This window comes from Sinohyriopsis cumingii, chromosome 1 (assembly GCF_028554795.1).
Source record: "Sinohyriopsis cumingii isolate HCF-2022 chromosome 1, ASM2855479v2, whole genome shotgun sequence".
Classification (NCBI taxonomy): Eukaryota; Metazoa; Mollusca; class Bivalvia; order Unionida; family Unionidae; genus Sinohyriopsis; species Sinohyriopsis cumingii.
This window is the reverse complement of record NC_142961.1, coordinates 114,897,879-114,909,171: the sequence shown is the minus strand read 5'-3', so window position 1 is coordinate 114,909,171 and position 11,293 is coordinate 114,897,879. Positions and strand designations below refer to the sequence as shown.

At 40.2% G+C, this 11,293-nt stretch overlaps 2 non-coding genes across 2 annotated transcripts; both read right to left on the bottom strand.

Annotated features, from left to right (window-relative positions):
* Nucleotides 1–5,011: 5,011 nt before the first annotated feature.
* Nucleotides 5,012–5,084, bottom strand: Trnav-aac (transfer RNA valine (anticodon AAC)). Its single transcript has one exon. It is a non-coding gene; the product is annotated as a tRNA-Val (tRNA).
* A 5,778-nt stretch (nt 5,085–10,862) lies between these two features.
* Trnav-aac (transfer RNA valine (anticodon AAC)) lies at nt 10,863–10,935 on the bottom strand. Its single transcript has one exon. It is a non-coding gene; the product is annotated as a tRNA-Val (tRNA).
* Nucleotides 10,936–11,293: the final 358 nt, after the last annotated feature.

Sequence of the window (11,293 nt, the reverse complement as noted above, 5' to 3'; positions counted from 1 at the left end):
ACTTCATACCAATACAGATCTGGGGACAGTGAGACCTAAAACTACAGTTACACTTCAGTCCTCGCTGAGGTCAACCAGATTCAGTGTTTGTATGATCTGTTTACTACTGGCTTATTTGGTGAAGTACTCATTTTAATAATTATGAATTGGTAGACTATGCAATTTATTTTATGAAAATTTAATTGTTACCTCTGCTTGCCGTTTCATGGGCACTGTAACTTGTAAATTGATCGTAAAATTTACTGTTCTTTGGTCATGTAGACGCTGCTTGATCACCTCATCTACTTAGCTCGTTTACATTAGGAACACGAATAAAACGAGCCGATCCCGTGCAGGATTTCTTGAAATAAGGTGAATTAATATGTGGCAAAGAAGCGTTAGATCAGTTATGGTAGAAGCGGCATACTGCTGAATGCTTCTTTATAAAATAGAAGAAAATTGATTCTGGTCTGAGACGAGACTTATTTAACACGGATCAACCCAGTTAGCGAGTGTTATTGTCTATGTAATAAAGTATGTACAAAGATGAGATGCACAACTCAAATGCAAAAGAAGAAAGAATGAAGTGTAATTAATAAGGGAATAAAATGAATATAATATATATGTTAACAACTTTCCGACATTTGACAGAAAGAATAATAGATAAACATCTTAAAATAACCGTGTACATTTGGAAACGACCTTAAGGTAGATAGAAAGAGAATGGAAACATTCTTACGTTCATGAAATATTGTGTAGAATTATGTCTACTAATGATATTTGTGCATTTTTCATTTAATACATTGCAATGTCGTCTTTGGCGACTTGAAACGCGAGCTAGTTCTTCTACCAGAGTTCTGACCCGGTTTGTCTACCCTGTAGAGAAATTTCATTCCAGGCATGGAGATGCATTTTAGTTTATAAGACATTGTACCTATGAATCTGATAGAGGAAATGGCTAAAAGTGAATTATTGACTTTCCCGTCTACTTTTCACTGAGATAGTAAACGAGAAACGCCTGGAAAAATGTATACCCCGACACAAACAAAATGTTTTTTTTTTCTTAACGTTTCCGGTGAGGCTCGAACCAATGACCTTCTGCGTGTTAGGCAGATGTGATAACCGCTACACCACAGAAACAACTGCATTCCCTAAGGTCAAACAGCCTATACTTAGCTTCAAATCCATTTCGAATATAAATCAAAGTCAATCTTGGCACGATTTCAATCCATCTGGGAATGATTAAACTATTCTTAACTTACCTATTTCGGATAATACCTTGTGCCGTCTGCGCGTATATTTGTTTTGGACAAATGTGGTCAACGGCAAGTGCATTGTCAAATCCATCCCACAGCTTAGAAGTTAATACCTCAGACATATTTTTCTCTCGCAGAAATAGCCTAGGTGGACCGAAAGTGTCAAGATAATTCTTTTCAAGGAGTAAGAGCAGGCTAATGTACAGGAAGAGATGCAGTGGTGTGGCGCAGACTCTCGCTCAGGTGTGTGTGTTTGTGATTTGAATTTTTAACCTAACTTTAACAATTGTTCAGTCATATCGCTACGATATCTGCAGTGTGGAAGTTTATGGTGATAGAATCGGGGTATCATGCCGCAGACACGTAGCATGATGTCCCACCCAGTCACATTATCCTGACACCAGGCCGACCAGTCCTAACAATATCCTATTAATGCTGAGCGCCAAGCGAGTCAGCTGTTAGTACCATGTTTTTTTTACAAGTCTTTGTTATGACTCGGCTGGGCCTCGAACCCAAGACATCCCGCAATCGTTGCCCACGCTCTAATCACTAGGCCACCCTGAGCGGCCTCTCTCGCTCAGGTAAATGTAAAAAATCTGGTATATGTATACTGTATACACCATGCCAGATACCTACCGTTATAACGACTAGAATTAAAATAAAGTGAAGTCAAGTCATAATGTAACAGAATTATCGAAATCATAAAAATGTCCAGTAAGCAGGCTAGAGTTAAACTCTTACGCAATGCTATCATGACCAGTGAGAGGACACGGCATCTTGAATCAGCTTAGGCGTTAGATCGAGCGACTTCCCACCCTGGTTTTAAAGCTTTGTCCAAGATCAGAGGAACCTCGAGGGACCGGGGCCTGTTCTAAATCCGTCCCCACGTGGACAGACAGCGAGAAGGACATTGTGAAAGAGAGACCCAATCGGAATTGCGACGGAGGGGGTGATAACATTTTCGAATCGTATCATAACTTCTAACTAGCAAGCGAAAATATATTTCATTCCAACATCATTAACATATCCATTCATTGATTCATTCGGGTTGGATACGTCGACCAGTGAACAACGGTGAGCAGTAGACTCTAGCGACCACGTTCGGCCATGAGGTGCCATTTGGAATGGAGACTACTGAGCCACCAGCCCTGAAATGACTATGTTGTAGCCGTAGTTTTCGAGCACTGCTGCTGTATTGCTTCAGTGGGGGAAGCCGCCTGCCTGAAAGAATGAGAGTAGTTCACTTTGGCGACAACGAGGGAGTAAACATAAGAGCCCTGGCTGGTATCTTGACGGAGTGGTATGTGGGTGCATGGGAAACATGCTGCATGTGCGGACACAGGGAGCCACATAATTGGGGAAGAAGAAAGACAGAAGTCCGGTAATACCTGCATATCATCGAATCTCCTTCTATTGTATAATAGAGGAGAGTACTGCTGAAGTTAAAACGGGAAATTTACTCTGCAGTATGCAAGCCAAATACCAGCTGGGATGTTAGCAGTCCAATGGTAAGGTGGACCCTCAAACGAGTTTGTTAGGGACTTGAAGAGTGGAGCCGGATGACTTATGGTTGACTGACGATGGCAGCGCTGTAACCAGGTGCTGACTTACTTCTGATGACCACCGGTTTTATCTCGATGTGGAAAAGGTTGAGCTACCTGCCAAAATTGCCAAAGTGAATTACATGGTTTCCATTTTGGTTGGGAAACCACTTTTTATAATATCTCTATTTTAAACCCTAATTTGACCATTTCGATACCACCAACAAAACATGTTCACTATTATTTTGACATTTAAGCGTGATACTAAATATTATTAGTCATTTTGACTTAGTTGACTGGTATTTCTTGAGCGTTTCTTGACGTACAGTTTGTACACAAAATTCCAGCTTGAAATAGAATGATGTAGGAAAATTAATAACTATTATTGATTTGACTAATTGCACAGGTGGCTAACACAATATTGGAATTGTTATTGTCCATTTAAATAACTGGAGTAAATTTACTTAAGTACGGGCTGGCGTTTCAGGGGTATGTGTGTTTGCGCCTGCTGCCGGGTACCATTCCTCCCTTGTTTCTCCTGGACCTCCTCTTCCATGACGGACTTGTGGAACCATTTCGACCCGTCAAATGCAGGTGTCCCGATGTGACGTCATAGTGGCAACCAATCTCAACTGGCGTCACATACTGCTTTTGTAGGCACATGGACTAGTCGATAGCAGCCTGACATCCATTTATTTAACATGAGTGTGTGTTGGGTCTATTCTCACTCATGAAATCCCGTTGTTCCGGTCGTTAAGGACTTACTTACTGTCCTACGACCCGAGGCTAAAATTAACAGTGCTCTGTTAGCACATAAACGCCTGGGGGATGTAGCTCTCATTCCTTCCCCCAGGAACAATTATCATCCTTCGTGCAGGAATAAACAAGAGGCACATGAACAATTGTGCGATGGCCTCTCTAATCCAAATAATCAATCCAAAAGCGAAAATTTAGTTCTCCTGGGAAGATTGCTGAGCAGATAAGGTTTACTTCGAGAAAGTCACACGTAATTTAGCGGTAAAACGTAGAGAGGAGATTCTAAGGAAAGACAATGATTCGTAAAGGAATCCTTTTGAGTGACCGAACTTCTGGTTCAGTGAGTCCCGAATCTCTAAGAAGGGAGACGGAAGTGAGACTAGCAGAACAGTCACAGTCGACATCCATTACCTAATTTAAGCTAGATTGTATTTGGGCCAGATGAATACATTGCGAGATTCTGGGTAAGCTACAACTTCCGAATGGGTCAGATCCTGGTTATATTTGCAAAAACATCGATGCCTGCAATCATTAGAGAACTGGATGGAAAGATATATTGAATAAAATTCTTTAATATTCTTCCAAAACTAAAGTTCTTCAAAAGTCTCGGGGAATGATAAGTGAAATGGTGGCTAATGAATACCAATTTAAGAGCCAAGAGAATTCCTGTAAGTATATAGAAACAATCGATATGTGTACTGATATGTTGCGAGTGGTGTACGTACAGTAAATAACGCCTGGGACGAGGAAGATGATCTAAATGTAAAGATATTCTCGCGACCCAAGACCTTTGGCGCTGTGGCGACCTCCCTCCCCCCCCACCCGCCCATTCCGTTACTTCGCTACTGTATGTTACGGAGATATCTATATGAAATATTTGCAGGTTTTCTGAACAGGAGATGTCGAATCTTATGTCACACTACATACCAATACAGATTTGGGAGAAGAGAGGCATCGGACTACAGTTATTTTATTAAAAAAATTCTTACATTGTTTCAAAGCTTGTGGTTTTCACTCTTTCTTGTGTTACCGTTTATTCGAGCTTAAACACGTAAGAATAGATTATGTGTAAACGACTTTCCTAAATCTCGTAGAAAGATACATAGATAGACAGATTAAAATAACATTATACCTATAAAAATGATCTTAAAATATCATAAAATCTTTCTTAGGATCCTGAAATTTTGTGTAGAATTTTGTCAACTAATGTTATGTGTGTATTTGCCATTTGATACATAGCAGTGTTGTTATTCTGGATTTGAAACTTGATCTAGTTTATCGTCCATAATCCTGACCCGTTTTATCTATTCTGTGGAGAAATTTCGTGTCGATGCCTTGGGAACTTTATAAGGTTATGTAATAAAATTCCCTAATAAACCGGAAGAGGAAATGGCTAATAGTGAATCGTGGCCAACCCAGCGTATTTTTCATGTGATAAAAGCAGTGATTAAACGTCCAAAAGAATCAAACAAAATATAATGTTTCTGCTGAGGCTCGAACTCAGGACCTTCTGCGTGTTAGGCAGATGTGATAACCACTACACCACAGAAACAACTGAACCTGTATTGATCAACGAGCCTATACCTAGCTTCTTCTCCACTCTGAATGCTGATTAACTTCAGTCTTGACACAATTCCAATCTAGCTGAGAAAGATTAATTTCTTCATAACTTACAAATTTCAGACAATACCTTGCGCATATCTTTTGTTCGGAAAAATGTGGTCAACGGCAAGTGCATTGTCAAATCTTACTGGCAACTTGGAGGCATATTTTACTTTCGCAGAAGTTGCCGAGGTGGACCGAATGTGTGAAAGGAATGCCATTTTTAGGAGAAGGAGCAGACTAATATACAGGAAAGGACGAAAGGGTATGGCGCAGTCTCTCGTTCATCTAAAATAAAATCTTTAGTACATATATACTGTATAGACTATGAACAGAGACCTACCGTTCTAACGGTTAGAATTAACCCAAAGTGCAAACACGATTTACCGTAACAGAATTCTTAAAATCATAAAAATGTAGAGTCTGTATTGGATAGATTCCTTTAGTGTTGTATTTATTTAATTAGAGACATATCTTGCATTTTGGACACGGTATATATGTTATTTTGTGAAGCTAGCTTATTCGTGTCCTCCCCCCCCCCCCGCCCCCCGCCATTAAAAATGAATTGAACATTGCACTCGCCACTGAAGACCACATTTTACAAATTCCAAAGGTTGGCGCAGGCTGAGCAAAGTGTGGTATGATGCTTGTAACCTCTTACATCTGTCTGAAATATTTGTAGGTTTTCTGAATAGGTGAGATCGGATCTTAGGCCTCACTTCATACCAATACAGATCTGGGGACAGTGAGACCTAAAACTACAGTTACACTTCAGTCCTCGCTGAGGTCAACCAGATTCAGTGTTTGTATGATCTGTTTACTACTGGCTTATTTGGTGAAGTACTCATTTTAATAATTATGAATTGGTAGACTATGCAATTTATTTTATGAAAATTTAATTGTTACCTCTGCTTGCCGTTTCATGGGCACTGTAACTTGTAAATTGATCGTAAAATTTACTGTTCTTTGGTCATGTAGACGCTGCTTGATCACCTCATCTACTTAGCTCGTTTACATTAGGAACACGAATAAAACGAGCCGATCCCGTGCAGGATTTCTTGAAATAAGGTGAATTAATATGTGGCAAAGAAGCGTTAGATCAGTTATGGTAGAAGCGGCATACTGCTGAATGCTTCTTTATAAAATAGAAGAAAATTGATTCTGGTCTGAGACGAGACTTATTTAACACGGATCAACCCAGTTAGCGAGTGTTATTGTCTATGTAATAAAGTATGTACAAAGATGAGATGCACAACTCAAATGCAAAAGAAGAAAGAATGAAGTGTAATTAATAAGGGAATAAAATGAATATAATATATATGTTAACAACTTTCCGACATTTGACAGAAAGAATAATAGATAAACATCTTAAAATAACCGTGTACATTTGGAAACGACCTTAAGGTAGATAGAAAGAGAATGGAAACATTCTTACGTTCATGAAATCTTGTGTAGAATTATGTCTACTAATGATATTTGTGCATTTTTCATTTAATACATTGCAATGTCGTCTTTGGCGACTTGAAACGCGAGCTAGTTCTTCTACCAGAGTTCTGACCCGGTTTGTCTACCCTGTAGAGAAATTTCATTCCAGGCATGGAGATGCATTTTAGTTTATAAGACATTGTACCTATGAATCTGATAGAGGAAATGGCTAAAAGTGAATTATTGACTTTCCCGTCTACTTTTCACTGAGATAGTAAACGAGAAACGCCTGGAAAAATGTATACCCCGACACAAACAAAATGTTTTTTTTTTCTTAACGTTTCCGGTGAGGCTCGAACCAATGACCTTCTGCGTGTTAGGCAGATGTGATAACCGCTACACCACAGAAACAACTGCATTACCTAAGGTCAAACAGCCTATACCTAGCTTCAAATCCATTTCGAATATAAATCAAAGTCAATCTTGGCACGATTTCAATCCATCTGGGAATGATTAAACTATTCTTAACTTACCTATTTCGGATAATACCTTGTGCCGTCTGCGCGTATATTTGTTTTGGACAAATGTGGTCAACGGCAAGTGCATTGTCAAATCCATCCCACAGCTTAGAAGTTAATACCTCAGACATATTTTTCTCTCGCAGAAATAGCCTAGGTGGACCGAAAGTGTCAAGATAATTCTTTTCAAGGAGTAAGAGCAGGCTAATGTACAGGAAGAGATGCAGTGGTGTGGCGCAGACTCTCGCTCAGGTGTGTGTGTTTGTGATTTGAATTTTTAACCTAACTTTAACAATTGTTCAGTCATATCGCTACGATATCTGCAGTGTGGCAGTTTATGGTGATAGAATCGGGGTATCATGCCGCAGACACGTAGCATGATGTCCCACCCAGTCACATTATCCTGACACCAGGCCGACCAGTCCTAACAATATCCTATTAATGCTGAGCGCCAAGCGAGTCAGCTGTTAGTACCATGTTTTTTTTACAAGTCTTTGTTATGACTCGGCTGGGCCTCGAACCCAAGACATCCCGCAATCGTTGCCCACGCTCTAATCACTAGGCCACCCTGAGCGGCCTCTCTCGCTCAGGTAAATGTAAAAAATCTGGTATATGTATACTGTATACACCATGCCAGATACCTACCGTTATAACGACTAGAATTAAAATAAAGTGAAGTCAAGTCATAATGTAACAGAATTATCGAAATCATAAAAATGTCCAGTAAGCAGGCTAGAGTTAAACTCTTACGCAATGCTATCATGACCAGTGAGAGGACACGGCATCTTGAATCAGCTTAGGCGTTAGATCGAGCGACTTCCCACCCTGGTTTTAAAGCTTTGTCCAAGATCAGAGGAACCTCGAGGGACCGGGGCCTGTTCTAAATCCGTCCCCACGTGGACAGACAGCGAGAAGGACATTGTGAAAGAGAGACCCAATCGGAATTGCGACGGAGGGGGTGATAACATTTTCGAATCGTATCATAACTTCTAACTAGCAAGCGAAAATATATTTCATTCCAACATCATTAACATATCCATTCATTGATTCATTCGGGTTGGATACGTCGACCAGTGAACAACGGTGAGCAGTAGACTCTAGCGACCACGTTCGGCCATGAGGTGCCATTTGGAATGGAGACTACTGAGCCACCAGCCCTGAAATGACTATGTTGTAGCCGTAGTTTTCGAGCACTGCTGCTGTATTGCTTCAGTGGGGGAAGCCGCCTGCCTGAAAGAATGAGAGTAGTTCACTTTGGCGACAACGAGGGAGTAAACATAAGAGCCCTGGCTGGTATCTTGACGGAGTGGTATGTGGGTGCATGGGAAACATGCTGCATGTGCGGACACAGGGAGCCACATAATTGGGGAAGAAGAAAGACAGAAGTCCGGTAATACCTGCATATCATCGAATCTCCTTCTATTGTATAATAGAGGAGAGTACTGCTGAAGTTAAAACGGGAAATTTACTCTGCAGTATGCAAGCCAAATACCAGCTGGGATGTTAGCAGTCCAATGGTAAGGTGGACCCTCAAACGAGTTTGTTAGGGACTTGAAGAGTGGAGCCGGATGACTTATGGTTGACTGACGATGGCAGCGCTGTAACCAGGTGCTGACTTACTTCTGATGACCACCGGTTTTATCTCGATGTGGAAAAGGTTGAGCTACCTGCCAAAATTGCCAAAGTGAATTACATGGTTTCCATTTTGGTTGGGAAACCACTTTTTATAATATCTCTATTTTAAACCCTAATTTGACCATTTCGATACCACCAACAAAACATGTTCACTATTATTTTGACATTTAAGCGTGATACTAAATATTATTAGTCATTTTGACTTAGTTGACTGGTATTTCTTGAGCGTTTCTTGACGTACAGTTTGTACACAAAATTCCAGCTTGAAATAGAATGATGTAGGAAAATTAATAACTATTATTGATTTGACTAATTGCACAGGTGGCTAACACAATATTGGAATTGTTATTGTCCATTTAAATAACTGGAGTAAATTTACTTAAGTACGGGCTGGCGTTTCAGGGGTATGTGTGTTTGCGCCTGCTGCCGGGTACCATTCCTCCCTTGTTTCTCCTGGACCTCCTCTTCCATGACGGACTTGTGGAACCATTTCGACCCGTCAAATGCAGGTGTCCCGATGTGACGTCATAGTGGCAACCAATCTCAACTGGCGTCACATACTGCTTTTGTAGGCACATGGACTAGTCGATAGCAGCCTGACATCCATTTATTTAACATGAGTGTGTGTTGGGTCTATTCTCACTCATGAAATCCCGTTGTTCCGGTCGTTAAGGACTTACTTACTGTCCTACGACCCGAGGCTAAAATTAACAGTGCTCTGTTAGCACATAAACGCCTGGGGGATGTAGCTCTCATTCCTTCCCCCAGGAACAATTATCATCCTTCGTGCAGGAATAAACAAGAGGCACATGAACAATTGTGCGATGGCCTCTCTAATCCAAATAATCAATCCAAAAGCGAAAATTTAGTTCTCCTGGGAAGATTGCTGAGCAGATAAGGTTTACTTCGAGAAAGTCACACGTAATTTAGCGGTAAAACGTAGAGAGGAGATTCTAAGGAAAGACAATGATTCGTAAAGGAATCCTTTTGAGTGACCGAACTTCTGGTTCAGTGAGTCCCGAATCTCTAAGAAGGGAGACGGAAGTGAGACTAGCAGAACAGTCAGAGTCGACATCCATTACCTAATTTAAGCTAGATTGTATTTGGGCCAGATGAATACATTGCGAGATTCTGGGTAAGCTACAACTTCCGAATGGGTCAGATCCTGGTTATATTTGCAAAAACATCGATGCCTGCAATCATTAGAGAACTGGATGGAAAGATATATTGAATAAAATTCTTTAATATTCTTCCAAAACTAAAGTTCTTCAAAAGTCTCGGGGAATGATAAGTGAAATGGTGGCTAATGAATACCAATTTAAGAGCCAAGAGAATTCCTGTAAGTATATAGAAACAATCGATATGTGTACTGATATGTTGCGAGTGGTGTACGTACAGTAAATAACGCCTGGGACGAGGAAGATGATCTAAATGTAAAGATATTTTCGCGACCCAAGACCTTTGGCGCTGTGGCGACCTCCCTCCCCCCCCACCCGCCCATTCCGTTACTTCGCTACTGTATGTTACGGAGATATCTATATGAAATATTTGCAGGTTTTCTGAACAGGAGATGTCGAATCTTATGTCACACTACATACCAATACAGATTTGGGAGAAGAGAGGCATCGGACTACAGTTATTTTATTAAAAAAATTCTTACATTGTTTCAAAGCTTGTGGTTTTCACTCTTTCTTGTGTTACCGTTTATTCGAGCTTAAACACGTAAGAATAGATTATGTGTAAACGACTTTCCTAAATCTCGTAGAAAGATACATAGATAGACAGATTAAAATAACATTATACCTATAAAAATGATCTTAAAATATCATAAAATCTTTCTTAGGATCCTGAAATTTTGTGTAGAATTTTGTCTACTAATGTTATGTGTGTATTTGCCATTTGATACATAGCAGTGTTGTTATTCTGGATTTGAAACTTGATCTAGTTTATCGTCCATAATCCTGACCCGTTTTATCTATTCTGTGGAGAAATTTCGTGTCGATGCCTTGAGAATTTTATAAGGTTATGTAATAAAATTCCCTAATAAACCGGAAGAGGAAATGGCTAATAGTGAATCGTGGCCAACCCAGCGTATTTTTCATGTGATAAAAGCAGTGATTAAACGTCCAAAAGAATCAAACAAAATATAATGTTTCTGCTGAGGCTCGAACTCAGGACCTTCTGCGTGTTAGGCAGATGTGATAACCACTACACCACAGAAACAACTGAACCTGTATTGATCAACGAGCCTATACCTAGCTTCTTCTCCACTCTGAATGCTGATTAACTTCAGTCTTGACACAATTCCAATCTAGCTGAGAAAGATTAATTTCTTCATAACTTACAAATTTCAGACAATACCTTGCGCATATCTTTTGTTCGGAAAAATGTGGTCAACGGCATGTGCATTGTCAAATCTTACTGGCAACTTGGAGGCATATTTTACTTTCGCAGAAGTTGCCGAGGTGGACCGAATGTGTGAAAGGAATGCTATTTTTAGGAGAAGGAGCAGACTAATATACAGGAAAGGACGAAAGGGTATGGCGCAGTCTCTCGTTCATCTAAAATAAAATCTTTAGTA